The following is a 16,167-nucleotide window of genomic DNA, read 5'->3' as shown; positions in this document are numbered from 1 at the left end:
GATCATCTGATTTTATTAATTTGAACAGAACTGGAGTGTATATCTCATCTTCACTGTCTGAGAGTACAGTTAGAACATTTTAATTCCCTTGAACAGTATGATCTTGGGGGATAGGTATACTTTAGTTGGAATACATCTGCGTTGACCTCAATTTTGAAATTATTTTTGTATGTGTTTATTTCCTGGCATTTTATTTCTAAATGAAATTGAAAAATCCCTAAGGAGGTGGTTCTTTGAGAAACCTTCTGTATAAATGTATACATATATTTACAAAATAAAAACATATTTATATATTATACACACTGATTACACTGATAAAATCCATCAAAATAAGATACCTGTGACCAACATACCCTCCACCACTGCCAGTGCTAAGGATCTGGAGTTGAGCTAAATGATTCCTCAAATGACATGTCCATTTATTTTAAAAATGAGTATCATTGCTTACTTCTTTGAGAACATCATATATTTTTAAAAAGCCATGTAATACAAAGCTATAGATGTTGGCATCATTTTCAGTTTTTATTCAAAATTGAAATAATTTTTATTTTGTTTTATCATGACTATATTACATGTCAAATAGAAGACACCAGGAAGAAAAGCATAGTAAGAAAATGAAATCATCTTTATATCCTTGCTCTGTAATACCAGCTCATAGAGATAATTGTTATGAGTTTTGGTGATTATCCCTCTAAATTTCTACTGTTATTTAAAAAGTGTATGATCATATGACAGCCACTTTTAAATATTGTTAACTTATCCATATACTATGAGCACATTTCCATGTGAATATAGTCTTTAAAATAATTGTGTACGTATCTGGGCTTCAGTGTCATGGCCGCCCTTACGCTGAATGTGTGCTGGCTGCATTTTGCAGCCAGTTCCTGAGGGATCCAGCAAGCTTCTTCCTCCATAATGCCTGGGACAGGGTGGAGTAGTAGGAAGAGCAGGCCTTGGCTGCGAAGATGAAAGTCCAGGAGAACAGCACTGAGCGGGTGTGGAGGAGAAGCAAGTTGATTATGAAATCAGTGCCCACATACATTGGAATGACTTCTACACAATCCACGAAAACGGGTTTTTCAAGGACAGGCGTTGGCTTTTTACCAAATTCCCAGAGCTGGCAGCTAGCCAAAACCAAAATCACTTGAAGGATTTGCTCTCTGAGAACAAGAGGAGTGAAGTACCTGAATGTTGGAGCAGTGCTGATGGACCTGGTTTAAAAAATAGAAGAATGACACCAGTGTTCTTCAGATAGCCTTGGACATAAAACACAGATGCTTCCTGTGGAAGAAAATGTAACTCAGAAACTCAGTCACCTAGAAATCTAGGCTGATGAGTTCCCTGGATCCTCTGCCACCTACTGAGCACTCCAGCAGTTGTTCCAGACAAGATGCAGAAGGCTATCCACGGCCTGAGCAGGCTTCTGAAGCCCGGAGTGATGATGCTTCTTTCTCCAAGACTGTGGACCCTATGATACGGTGCAGCTTCCGTTTAAGAAAGAGCAGTGTCTGCCTGAAAATTTCTATGTGAGAGGTGATGGTGCTAGAGTTGACTTCTCTACGCAAGATGAACTGGATACACTTTTCACTGCTGCTGGACTGAAAAAGGTTCAAAACCTGGTGCATTGCCGATTGCAAGTAAACCGAGGGAAACAGCTGGCAATGGACTGGGTTTGGATTTAATGCAAATATCGCAGACTTCTTCTGTCCAGTGCTGGCTGGAGAGGCACCTGCTCCTGACATGGTATGAGCTCATTGGAGCTTTTTCAAAAGAAGAGTCACAAATGGTGTCTTGCTGATGTTGGAAAGTTCAAGGATTCAGACTTGAACCTTGAACTTGAAAAAAGTTGCTTTTTATCAAGATTCTAATAATTATGCTTCATATTTGTGAAGCCCTTTAATATATGCTTTGCTCAAGTTTTTTTCTAACTTTGAGATTTCAAAGAATCTTTCTTGCCATTTTATAATTTATCATAACTGAAATGTTCATGGGAATCATGAATTTAAAAGGCATCAAAATTTATTTCCATATGAAAGGATTATATATGATAAAATGTCCTTTGTGAGTTGCATTACATTATTTCAGAGTTCAAATACCTGGACTATGCAGTTGATACATACAAAGGTGAACATAAAGTTCTTGCTCAGTGAGAAGCACGTCGAGAAGAATCATCTTTCTTTGGATATTTTCCTGACTCAAAAATACCACTTTAAAGAGCATCAAAACATATCCTTGTTAAGTATTTATTTGGTCAAGGTCCCCCCTTAACCTTAGTTCTGAGGAATTTGAAGGACTGTTCCCCCTCCAAGTAACCTCTTTCTAAGAAATTAAAAGGATCTTCACTTTTAGCAAAAAAATAAAAAATAAAAGAGTAAAATAAAAAATAAAATAACTATATTCTATACCACTGTATCTCAGTATAAAAATATTTTAATTATATTTTTACACCTTTATATAATCTCTGTACAACAACCATTAGCCAAAAAACAAGAGAAGATGTCTTCTGGGGGAGAATTAAATTGTTTCGTATATGTCCGATACATATTTGAATCATGTGTATATCCGGGATATATGAGAGAGTCAGAACCCTGATCCAGAAGTGAAACCCGTTCTCTAAAATTTAGCATTTCTCTCTATTGAGTGGTCAGATAGAAAATATTTTCATGTTGAGAGATATTGTAAGATAAAACCATGTCTTTTTTCTCATATAAAAGACCCCCCACTCTTAATGGAAAAAAAAAATGTGGAACTCAAAGAACATGCCCATTTAGTATTCATCTTGAGTCTTCTTAAATCCCAAAACAAGATTGAACAAATTATTATTTCTTAAATGTTTGTATTTAAATACATAAACGAAAATACATTAAGTTGAATTGATTTTAAAGAGATGGAGTAATCTAGAAATGGAAACCAAATTTGCATATGTAATTGCTAATGTTCATTAACACTGCACTGTGACAATACTTTGTGTCTGAGGTTCAGGGGAAGCTGCCAGGGAGTTAAGTCATTGCATTTGTTATCAGTAACTATGTATATTTATACCAAGTACTTTTCAAATGCTCAGAACAAAGCAATTTAGCCATTTTCTTCATTTTAGAAGCAGAAAATTCATTTATTCTAATTATCAACTTCTTATGTTAGTGGTATAAAAGATAAAAGAATAATAAATTGGGTTAGCATTTGGTGAGCACAATGAAACAACTGAAGAGGAATTAGTTTCTGTGCAGGATGAGAGACATATGGAAAATTACTGTGGAACACAAATTTAAAATATTATAAATCAATTTAAAGGATATTTGATTAGTTTGTCAAGAGGTTTATAGAGCATGGTAGAGAATCAGAAAATATGAATAAGTTTAAGGTTATGTGTGTGTGTGTGTGTGAAAATTACTAAATTTATTCATGATTAATGTAACCTTTGAAAATGAAACAAAAAATATACAAAAATCTTCATATTAAAAACTAGGACCAATACTTCAATTCCAACAGAATTTTTAATTCTTTTCGTATACTCGTTCCTGTTTTTTTTCAGTATTTCTAACTCATTCAAAGATTTTACATTCCACTATTTTCCAATGTATTGTGAAATGTTTTTGAAATCTATCATAAACTTCAAATTGAGTTTTACGCAGTAAAACTCAATTTGTTTGAAGCTGCATTTAGTATTAAGACCTATAATCGCCAATTTGTAAAGTTCTATGTGCCTTAGAGTTACTTACTCCAAAATACCAAGTTTAAATTACACTTTGAATCCGTTCAAGAGTCAGAAATCCTACCAGTAGCCTGAAGAGGATAATTTTTGTATAAAGAATTATTAACTAGTAACAGGGAATCAGCTATTAAGAGGCTAGAGAGAACTCTAAACAGAGGGATAGAAATAAGGGGACCAGCCACAATCTCTGGAGTTTGGGGAGAATAGTAAAGAAAGAAGAAACTTGAAAGAAAGAGGGTCTCTTCTCTACACAACACACAGACCCCATTGGAGAGGGAGGGGCCCTGGTTCACTGGGAGGTAGAGAGTTTTGTCAAACTGCAGCACGTCAGGATTAGCAAGTGAGGAGGCCCAAAGTGGGGTGCTGCAGAAAGTCTCTGGGAAGCACGCAGGCAGCAGCCAGTGGTATTTTCTGGGAAGCCAGCTGCTGCATGTCACACTTTAGGAGAAAATAGGAAAGCAATAGAACCAGAAGAGAAAGCCCCTCATTTTGAAGTGTCTCTCCACTGCTCTCTACTGACAGAACCTAACCTTGTGGCAGCTAGCAAAAGATTGAAGTGATGCGGCTCCAACATCACAAAGCAGGGGAAAGGTGGGTTTGGATTGGAGGGGCGTCTTGACAACAGCTGTTGTGTTTCTTTTGGTTGGTTGGTTTTTGTATAGAGGCCATTTGTTTTGAGTTCTAATGTTATTATTTTTGGCCTCTCATTTAAAGGCGACTTCAGTACATGAGGAATAATAGAGTCTTTGCATTCCATTTATTTTCAGTGAAAATAATGTTACATTGCACTTTATCACACATTATCTCAAATATGTGTAGAATGCAATCCTATCCTTACTTTCCAGGTGACGAAAACATAGTTTAAGGAGGCAAAGTAAGCATCCAGGGCCTTAGAGCTAATGAGTAGAGTTAACACTTGAGAAAAAAACCAAAATGAGCTCCTGATTACAAGGTACCTGCTATGACTTTCGGTCACGACGATTTTCAGTTCACCCCCATGGAGCGTCTGCTATATCCGATGACTTTCTCATGCTCAGCCAGCTGTTTAAGGGCAAAATATTAGTACTAGAGCCACCCTGCTCAGTCTTTGCCTAGGCCCTTTTTTCATCGTGTCTTCCATTCCTGAAATACTGTGAGTGGTGGTTACTATATAAAGGAGACAAAAGAAGAGGCAGTAAAAGAACCAATATGAAAATACTCTGCAAAACTTTAAAAATATATTTATCACAACTATTATTGGGTTAACGTGTATTGGGTATCTGTAAAAGTGGCAGAATTAACATTTCTGTAAATAATATTCTTTGGGGCAAGGTTTGAGCTTTTTAAAATAACATCCAGCCTAACCTGATTGACACTAAAAGTAAACAGTGCGATAATAAGCATATGTCCAAATGCGAATTACTGAAATGTTTATATTTTTTTGATTCAGAGTGAAATAAGACCTATTAGGGCTGACTGCTGCTTGGAATTCAACTCCATATTTATAGTTCTATAAAATATTTATTGCAGTAATAATAAAATGAAAAGAGCATGCTAATTAAAAAAACTCTTAAGTTCCTGAAAAATAGGAAAAAAAAACATTTCTATTCATCATAGGTGAATTATAGAGCATGTAAAAGAAAAAGAATGTGCATTAAGATTTGTGACAACAGTTATCATAGGAGAATTCATCCCAATTCTCACTGCAGCTGTGTTTATTTTTCTAGTTGGGGTTTGGATTATTAGTATATGTTGCTTCCTTTTGACTTTATACTATCAATTAATGTGTTTCTATCATTTTGTCCATTCTTATAAAACCCATTCTCCCGTGTTAATATAACTTATTCAGCCATTGGGTTTTCTTGTAGTGGAAACAGAACCTGAAATGATTTTTGTTTAAGGATGATTATATATTTACATTGCATATTTAACTTACACTTTTTTTCTATTCAAATTTGTTATGACCATCCATAATCTAACCCCAGTTATCTCCCTTATTTCCTATCACTATCACCCCAGGCACTAAAATCCAACCAAGAAGACCTTCTTTCTTTCCTTGAACATAAAAGCTTCTCACCCAAGTTTTAGATAACTGTTCTCTTCTGGAATGCTCTCCCCTCAATACTTCATATGGTTGGATCCTTCTCATTTTGTAAGTTTCCGATTAAATATCTATTCCAAGTAGTCCCTTGCTATCGCAAAAGAGAGGAACCCCCCTTAAAAAAAATATTCTCAACCCTGTTTTTTTTCTCGTTCTCATCAACATCCAATTCTTTTAAGTCAAAAGTATGGTCCATTTTACTTCAAGTACTGCACTTTTGACAAACTGGAAAAAACAGAAGTACCCAATTCATTTTGGAGTTTAGAAAGACCTTATTACCTTGAAAAACAAACTACCGAAAGTAGAATCTAAAAGGATTGAGAAAATGTGGCTCAAAGACAGTATCTAAATATATAGATGTTTTGACATAATTTTTACATCTTTATTATTGATTCAGTGATTGGTATTATGCAGCTAACTTGCTCTGTGTCCTTGTAAACAGGTCATCCAAATTTGCTGATTTGGGTATGTTCATATATTCAAGTGTTCCTCTTCCTGTGTTTTGTCAATAGCAATTTTTGCAAAGTCGTCACTATTTCCTAAAGTTTCTCTCATTTCTCTTATTAAAAAATGAGCTCTACAAACAGTTTCAATAACTCAGCCATTTTGGACTCATTCATTTCTCGCCCCTCCTTATTAATTAGCAGCCTATTTTTGTATCATTGCTTATCCCCTAATGAATTCAAAACAATTCACATTCTTTAACCATTCTGCCAACACAAAACTTTTTGCTTCTTTTATTTATTTCATCCTTGGAAGCTTTACTATTTTCTTTGCTGTTTGAAGAATGCAGACTTTTTTAACCTTAAAAATTTCAAAGAGTCCCTAGTAAAAAAATCTTTTTATTTATGGCAACGACCTAACAGCAACTGGAAAAAAAATGAAGGTACATTAATTAAATCTTTTCTAAAAAAAAAAAACACATCGGGGCGCCTGGGGGGCACAGCGGTTAAGCGTCTGCCTTCGGCTCAGGGCGTGATCCCGGCGTTATGGGATCGAGCCCCACATCAGGCTCTTCTGCTATGAGCCTGCTTCTTCCTCTCCCACTCCCCCTGCTTGTGTTCCCTCTCTCGCTGGCTGTCTCTATCTCTGTCGAATAAATAAATAAAATCTTAAAAAAAAAAAAATAAAGCATCATTCTCTTTCTTGCTTAACAGTAAGTTTGGCTAGTAGCCAAAGGAAATAAATGAGGAGAATTAATTCCTGACCATTTAATTACCGTTACAGGGGATGATCATATCTCAACGCACATTTTTAGGATTTTTTTTTCTTTCATATTCACAGTCTTGCATGTTTGTTTTTATTGTTGTTTCTTCAGGAAAATAATTGAGAAACTCTCTGATACCAGTACTACGTTTTTTCTGCAAACGTTTCCATTAGCTACACTTGGTGAGACAATAAAAGAAGTGTTTACATTATTTACATTATATATGTTAATTTCATAAATTTATGACTGAACTTATTTAATCTATAAGACCCAACTGAGCCCTTGAGAACAAAATGTCTTCATTGGTGCATTTGTGAGAGTCCGTGACCTGATCGATTTGATTTTAATTTGGCACCACTGTCTTCTTTTTGATAGCTGTCATTCATATACTTTTCAGGAAAATCTTTGTAAAATATACTTACACTGTGGTAAAAAGTATTTTTTTTTAATTTTTATTTTTATTTGTGTATTTTTTTTACCTAACATACATAAAACTGACATTTTTGGAAGAAGAGCACAGTTGCATGAGCCGTAACCATGTAAGGGTTTCTTTAACTGCCATCACAATACATAACATTGCCATCACTCCATAAAACTCTTCATGTAGTCATACCGTTCCCCACCTCTGACAATCACTGATCTTTTCTTTGTCACTGTAGTTCTGTCTTTTCAAGAATGTCATATAAATGGAATTATACACTAGGTAACCTTTTGAAACTGGCTTCTTTCACTCATAATGCCTTTGTGTCCAGGGGTTAAGCAAGAGATCTTGGACATGATACTAACAGCACAACCTGTAAAAGAAGAAAGATGATAAATTGGACGTCATAAAATTTTTAAAATTTGCTATATGAAAGATATTGTTAAAAGAATTTTTAAAATAGATACAAACTGGGACATATTTATAAATGATCTATCTGGCAAAGGATTTGTTTCCAGAATATTTTTTCAACAGTTTTGAAACTTGATATAAATGAGATATATAACTTATTTCAAAAGTGGAAAAATCCCAAAGAAATGGTTTTTATTTAAAACATTTTGTGACTCAATGTTAGAAAATAATCTGGAATGTAAACTTTATTTTTGAAGATTTTTTTCCTTTTTCTAACTACTGACATTTTTTGATATCTCTGTTCAACTTTTTTTCATTCATCAAATAAGACCCTTTATTGCTTTTCTGAAGCATATTTGAGCAGCTGAATGGAGGAGACAAATATTATACTCACTTTGCACGCTTCAGAATGCTAAGTGCCATTATTTGTTAATTAAATGCACAAACCTTGAGATGGGGTCAGAAGACCTGTATTCTGTGTAACAGGAAGTTCTTAAAAGCTTGTAACTCGTTACACTACTTCCAAATTTATTCTTTTTCAATGTCTTCATATTTCTGTTTCTATTCGATCCTAATCTATAGATCATTGTGATCTTTGTGTTATTACTTGTTTTCTTTTTAGTGCTTTATTTTTAGTTAAGAGAATTGTATCTGTTACTTTTGTTGTCTTTGTTTTTGCCAACCTATAACCACTTGCACTTTCCTCTAACTCACTTTTCTTTTTTTTAATGTGAGTATAGTTGACACACAAAGTTATATTAGTTTCAGGTATATGGCATAGTAATTCAACAAGTTTATACATTTTGCTATGTTATGCTATGCTCACCACAAGCATAGCTACCATCTTTCGCCAAATACTATTACAATACCATTGACTGTGCCCTATGCTGCTCTTTTTATTCCCATGATTTATTCATTCTGTAGCTAGGGACCTGTATCTTACACATCCCTTCACCCATTTTGCCTATCCCCTCACCCTCTTTCCCTCTGGAAACCATCAGTTTGTCCTCAGTATTTATGGGTCTGTTTCTGCTTTTTGTTTGTTTGTTTATTCATTTGTTTTGTTTTGGTGTTTTGTTTTTAATTCCACATATAAGTGAAATCATATGGTATTTGTCTTTCTCTTCTGACTTATTTCACTTCACATAATACCCTCTAGGTGCATCCACGATGTCAAAAATGGCAAGATCTGATCCTTTTTTATAGCTGAGTCATATTTCATTGTACATATACTGCATCTTCTTTATCCATTCATCTGTCATTAGACATTTGGGTTTCTCCCATATCTTGGATATTGTAAATAATACTGTGATAAATGTATAGGTGTTAATCATCAGGGAAAGACAAATCAAAACCACAAAGAGATATCACTTTATATCTGTCAGAATGGCTAGAATCCCAAAGAAAAGAAATAACAAGTGTTAGTGAGGATGTGGAGAAAAAGGAACTCTCATGCACTGTTGATGGGAATGTAAATTGGTATAGCTACTGTGATTAACAGTATGGAGATTCCTCAAATTATTAAAAATATAAATACCATATGATGCAATAATTCCACTACTGGGTATGAAGATTCTTATATATATAATATATACAATATATATGTTACTTGGAAAATTCGAAATATTTACTTATTTTGTGTTTGACCAATTCCATTAAGGAAATCAGTTTGCTCCATCAATCTGTAATGGCTCCCCAGCATCAAATAAATATTTTTAACTCTGGCATTCATTAATTGCACATAGGATAAGCAAATACTATTTGTTTTAACCATAAAAGTGTATTTTTAAAATGAAAATCTATATGCATTTTATATAGCAATTAAACATGCACAATTTGGCTTATCAATCAAAATTTTTCAACGTTCTGCTCTTATTCTCAAATCTTAATGCTATGAGTAATTGATAATTTACTCTATTTAAGTGGATTTTTGAAAAGGGAATATAAAAGTTAGAAGTGTATTTAACAACTGGTTAATACTTCAGGTTAAACTATGGATCTTTCATAAACTGTTTTAGGTCATTTTTCCCCAAGTATACCAATTTAATTTAGAAAATATTAGTGACAAAATTAAAACTGAAAAATTGACTAGAACAAACTACTTCACAGTGTAGAAATAATTAGTCTGTGGTTTTGTTTATGAAATTTTCCTGCAAATACTAATCTGCATGTCCATGGCTAAGATCCCAGAATAGTAATTCACTCATTTGCATTAATGTTCCATGTGGAATATATTGATTCTGGCTCTAGGACAATAGCAAAAATAATTATAATATATGTACATTGAACATTATAACTAACTCACACCCTGTCTAAACTAATCCAGTGTCAAGTGATAAGGTCATCATTTGTCAGGCACAATTAAAGCAAACATTTTTTTTGTAGATGAAAATCCAGTATCGGTATGCATGTAAACTGTATACACCTGCACAGTGTTGTGGGTGTTGGCAAGATATGACCATAGAAATATCCTACACTGACGTAAATGGAAATTCACAGACCTAACAGAGCAGTTAAAGGTGAGAGGATCTTGCCTTCTTATAAACACAGTAAACAGGGGCGCCTGAGTGGCTCAGTTCGTTGAGCACCCAACTCTTGGTTTCAGCTCAGGTCATGATCTCAGGATCCTGGGCCCTGGGCTCATCACGGAGTCTACTTGAGATTCTCTGTCTCTCTGCCCTCCCCCCTGCTCACACGTGCTCTCTCTCTTTCTCTCTAATAAAATCTTTAATAAAATAAAATAAAATAAAACGCAATAAACAATATATGGCCCTGACCCAGACATTTGATAAGAAAGCAAAGAAAAATAACCTTGAAGAGAGTCTATCACTGTACTTTTGTTGTATTTTTTTTAATAGCATCATTCTTGAGTATGGACGAGACTCCATGGTTTGGCTTCCCAAGGCAGTAGTTTACAAATTGCTGTTCTGGTAAAAAGAGCCAAATGGAGAGGGTCTGCCTGAACTAAGGGGGCTGGAATTTCTGGGGCAAGGCCAGAGACGAGGGAACGAGGGAACAACAGAGAAAGAACCCTGGTAATCTGCTCAGGGGTTCCTCTTAAATGCTTGCCTGAATTCTGAACTGTGCATGTACAGGATTAGACTCAGAAAGAAAAATAAAGAACAGCTGCTGGTGGGTGGGAAATGAAAAAAGATTTCAGAGATAATACAAAGCTGAAGAGACACTGGAGTTCTGACCTAGGTAGAGCAATTAATTTTCCTAACTAATGATTATTTAAAACACTAGCTCATAATTTGTTAATTAAAAGCAAAATATATTTTGAAACAACTGGAAAACATTAAATATTGATTAGATAGTAGTTGTTAGGGAATTATTATTAATAATATTAAATGAGATAATGGAACTGTGGTTGTTAAAATGCCCTTATTTGGGGCACCTGGGTGGCTTAGTTGGTTAAGCATGCGACTCTTGATTCCAGCTTGGGTCACGATCTCAGGGTTGTGGGATTGAGCCCCACATTGGGCTCCACACTTGATGTATGCCTGCTTGAAATTCTCTCTCTCCCTCTTCCTCTGCCCCTCCCCACACATTCTCTCTCTCTCAAAATAAATAAAACCTTTAAAAATAAGTAAGTAAAAAAACAAAGTGCCCTTATTTGGATATGTACAGAAGCACTTAAGAGAAAAGTGACATGATCAGGAGTTTAAAAAAATATTAGAGCACCATAAAAAGAAATAAATTGAATAAAAAGAATAAAACAATGTAAGGAAAGAAGAAAGGAAGGGAGAAAAGAAAGAAGAAAGGAAAAAAAGGAGGATAATCATTTAATAGGTTACAACAACAGCTTCTTGAGTTTGCTCAGAAATTAGTAGATAAGCTGTACTGTTGTTATGTGGCCCAACTCAGCTTAAATTTGATGCTGTGTCAGTAGTTGGCTGCAGTTCAGCTAATGGCTGGATGATCTAGGATGGTTTCACTTGCTCTGGAAGTTGGCAGGCTATTTGTCAGTCTTGGTGTTCCTCCATTTAGCCCCTCATCCTCCCTCGGTCCAGCTCAATTTTGTCTGCATGGTGTTCTTAGGGTTCTAAATACAGCAAAAGAAGACAAAGTCCAATATGTAAGCTCTTGTAAAGGCTTTGCTTGAGTTATGTTTGCTAATGTCCCATTGGGCAAAGCAAGTCACTGGCCAACTCCAGATTCAAGGTGTGAAGAAATAGAATTGACCTCTTTTTTTATTAAAAAAATTTTTTTTTACGATTTTATTTATTTAACAGAGAAAGACACAGCAAGAGAGGGAAGACAAGCAGGGGGAGTGGAAGAGGGAGAACCAGGCTTCCCGCTGAGCAGGGAGCCCAACTCGGGGTTCAATCCCAGGACTCTGGGATCATGACCTGAGCAGAAGGCAGACGCTTAACGACTGAGCCACCCAGGCACCCCTAGAATTGACCTCTTAATGAGAAGAGTTACAAAATGGGATGCTAAAAGGTTGGGAAGATTATGTAGCCATTTTACAATTGAAAGAAAAGTCTAGGAGGAAAGGGAGAAAGGAAGGATAGATGAAAGGAAGGAAATGACAAACAAGCAAGTGCGGCATAATGTTGATAACTATTGAATTTTGGGGTTGGGATAGAGTTTATTCTCCTGCCTGCTTTGTGTATTTTGGAAGACTTTTAAAATATAGAAGTTAAGAAAAAGACTTAAGCGGAAAAGTAATCCAACAACCATTTGTTTGTGTTCAGCAGTTTTTATTAATTTTCCTCAATCAGGTCCACATAAATTCCACAAATTCCAGAAATGTTACAAATGAGTGAACCAAAATAAATTAAGCCTGCATTCGTATATATCATTCTTATATCTTATGTATCATAAATATTGCCGTAACAGATAGCAAGAAAGATATCAACTAAAATATTTTCCAAATGAGCTGCCTCTATAATATTTCTACAAGTTCACAGGCTAAGTATATAATTGAGAGCTACCTTCAGTGGTAAAATAATCATCTAAGGAATATTTATATGACTTAATATTCAAAAATTTTAAGAAGCACATTAGGGTAGAGAAGTGTTCACTGCATTTGACATCTTACTTATGCACCCGAGAGTGCAGGGAGAATAATGTTCTTTTTTCTACAAGCTGTTGATCCTAGAGAAATGAACTGTCAGCAGCAGAGAAATCTGTCAGTGAAATAGAAACATTAAAATGGAATGGCTCAGGAAGTTACTTATGGTAATTTAGACTGCTTTGAAAAATTAATACCACATTACTAGGTAAAATATATCATCAGCCTTACTAAAATAATTATGTGGTTACATAGGGAAACATTACTTGTAATTAAGTGTTTAATATACTATAAGCAGGATTTTAAAATACATTCCAATATTCTACTACAGTTCAAATTTTCAGTTTTGGAGCAGGGCAGTTATTTCCAATATTTTTTCTCATGATAGACTTCACCTTTCCTGGTTCTCAGACTAGACAGAGCAGGCTTTTGCTGGAATTTTTGGTTTGTTTTATTTTGTTTGTTTTTTGTTTGTTTGTTTGCTTTTGTTTTTCACCTTCACCTACTGCTATTTCCAAGTGGTTGGCTTCTTCAGCTCCAAGTCTGAGATTTGGAAAACTAGGGAACACACCACCGAGTCATTCCTTTGGTCCCCAGTCTGACTCCTTGTCAGAGTTTTTTGGGGTTTATTTGTACTTATTCCTGAAAAATAGGGAAACTTACAATCTGCTCCNATCTACTCCATCTTCCCAGAAGTAGAAACCTGTCCTATTATTTTTAATCATTGCTACTTACCAAAATGAAAAGAGAGAGAACTATAGTGATTTTATGTGTCAGTTGAAATTCTGTTGAAGATCCACTTTCCCTAATCATGTGTCTGATACAGTCTATTCCAAAATTTAAAGTCTCAAAGGAAGGGACCAGACAGCATTATGATTATAATTTGCATAGTCTCTATATTCCTAATTTTCTTTACATTTTATTTGTCAATAAAACATAAAAATATTTAAAAATTGATTATCAAATATTTGCTAATGAGAAATGTACAGAATCTATTTTTAGTGAAAGCTACCGAGCTAAAATAATGTGATGTCTACCTTCTCGCCTCTTTCTGATCTTTTTCCACTGATGATTTTGTTATAATTTTCTTCACCTGTACCCACGGAGCTCCAGTGCCAAAAACAGCAGTCTGTTTTCAGGTGTCAATAATAAGGCAGTGATGTCCCTAAATCTAGTATCTAGAGCCTTTCATAGAGAAGTAAACAGAAAAAATGGTGATTATCAATTTATCTTTAAATACATGTGCATGTGTGTCCAAGTATGTGTGTGTATAGTTTGTGAGTATATAATATAGTTTGTCCCAGATGGCTTCAGGCCAGGGAGAACTAACAAAAAATGCATTTAGCATTTTGGAAGTGTTGAATGAAACATACTTTGTGTTTATGAGAAATATAACAAATTGATAAATCTCAAGGAGGAGATTGAAAACCATATTTTAACTTCAGAGGAATGAGCAAAGATGAAGACATTTACTACAATTTTAAGAACACCAGCCAGGAAATTTCTCAGTAGGAAACCTTGAAAGTCAATAAAACCAAATTAACTACTGGAATGACTCTCTGTGGCAATCTGGGAAATGCTAGTTTTACCTTCACCTCTAGAAATAAAGCTTTTTTATAAACTGCAACAGCAAAACTTTTGTACATATACTGCACACTCACACAGATGGGGAGGAAGAGACGTTAATCTGGTACATTTGTCCGTGTGTGGAAGTGTTTTCCTCCTATGTAGAAAAAGCATGATTTAAATAGACTTCAACAGCTATAATTTTCTATAATATTTTTACTTGGCAAAAGTTAAATATTGAAATGAGTATAATATTTTCTTCTATATGGTTTAGATGAGTCAAAAATTAAAATAAATTCAAAGTGCCTTTTTTAAATGATAAATCTCACTAAGGGAATTGATGCCCATTTTCTTCTTACCTGTTAGTGTACTGAAAGATATCACAGAAGTTTCTCTCAGATTGTACCTTAAGTTTGATCATTTTTTTGAAGATTTATTTATTTGAGAGAGAGAGAGCACATGTGTGTGAACGGGTTGAGAGTGGGCAGAGAGAGAGGAGAGAGAGAGAAAATCTCAAGCAGACCCCCGCTGAGTGTGGAACACCACACTGGGCATGATCCCAGGACCCTAAGATCATGACCTGAACTGAAACCGCAAGTCAAAGGCTTAACTGACTGAGCCACCCAGGCACCCCTAAGTTTGTTCATTTTTAACTATTTAAATATTTTATTGTACTATTCAAAGCATAAACATGATTTGAAAAATTAGTATGCTTCTGTATTTAATCATTGTTTTTACTCCTGACTTACACCTAGACCACAGACCTATATCATACCTCCCAAAGTGATAAATATATATAAGTATATATGTATGTTTGAGAGTGAGAGAGAGCATGTGTGACCAGGGGGAGAGAGAGAATCTTAAGCAGACTCCACGATGAGCACAGAACTGGATTCAGGGCTCCATCTCACGTCCCTTCTTCTGAGCCAAAACCGAGAGTTGGATGCCTAACCTATGCCTCCCATGCACCCCCCAAAGTGATATTTTTAATTCCATTTAGTTGAACCAGAATTTGAGTTTTAAACATAAATATTCAAATTTGGGCTAGAACATAGATTTCTACACAAGCTATACAGTGCATCTAACATTAAATGCCCACTTAGTAATAAATGATAATGAAGGTTGAGTTGTTAACCAATTACAGAAGGTGACAATAGATCTTCCTTCTTTTTTTTAAGTTTCTTTCTTTTTTTTTTCTTTTTTTTTCTTTTTTTAAAGATTTTATTGTTAAGTAAGCTCTACACCCAACATGGGGCTCAAATTTATAATCCAGAGATCGAGAGTCGCACACTGTACTGACTAATCCAGCCAGGTGCTCCTTCCTTTTTGATTTTAAACAAAAAAGCAAGTTCAAAACATATTCTCAGAAATTTCCACGAATAATTTACACTAGTAAATATTCCTTTCAACATTTATAATTCTTAGGAAAGATAAAAAGAGAAGACATGAGAAAGAGAGGAAGAGAACATTTGTACTAAGGTATATTAAATGTTTTATTCTCTACTGGTTCTCATTTCACCAAAGCAGTGATTCATTGTTTATATGGAAACATAAGGTAAAGGAATGAGAATCAAAATATTTCATTGTTAATATAGCAGCATGATATAATGGAAAGAATTGGAGTCTGGAATCTGACAGAAGTGAATTCAAATTCCAGCTCCTGTCTCACAAGCCCTGATATTGTCAATAGATTATTTATCTTTTATCAAACCATGGTGTCAGTCAGGAAGAATAATAGCTGACAGGATTT

The 16,167-nt window shown here is 34.8% G+C and overlaps 1 pseudogene; it reads left to right on the top strand.

Moving 5' to 3' along the window:
• The window catches only part of LOC105239009, a 198,304-nt pseudogene extending 196,940 nt beyond the window's left edge, over positions 1-1,364 (top strand).
• Positions 1,365-16,167: the final 14,803 nt, after the last annotated feature.

The sequence above is a fragment of the Ailuropoda melanoleuca genome, chromosome 1 (genome assembly GCF_002007445.2).
Source record: "Ailuropoda melanoleuca isolate Jingjing chromosome 1, ASM200744v2, whole genome shotgun sequence".
Classification (NCBI taxonomy): domain Eukaryota; kingdom Metazoa; phylum Chordata; class Mammalia; order Carnivora; family Ursidae; genus Ailuropoda; species Ailuropoda melanoleuca.
Note: the sequence above shows the minus strand (reverse complement) of the source record. Positions and strands in the feature narration are given on the sequence as shown.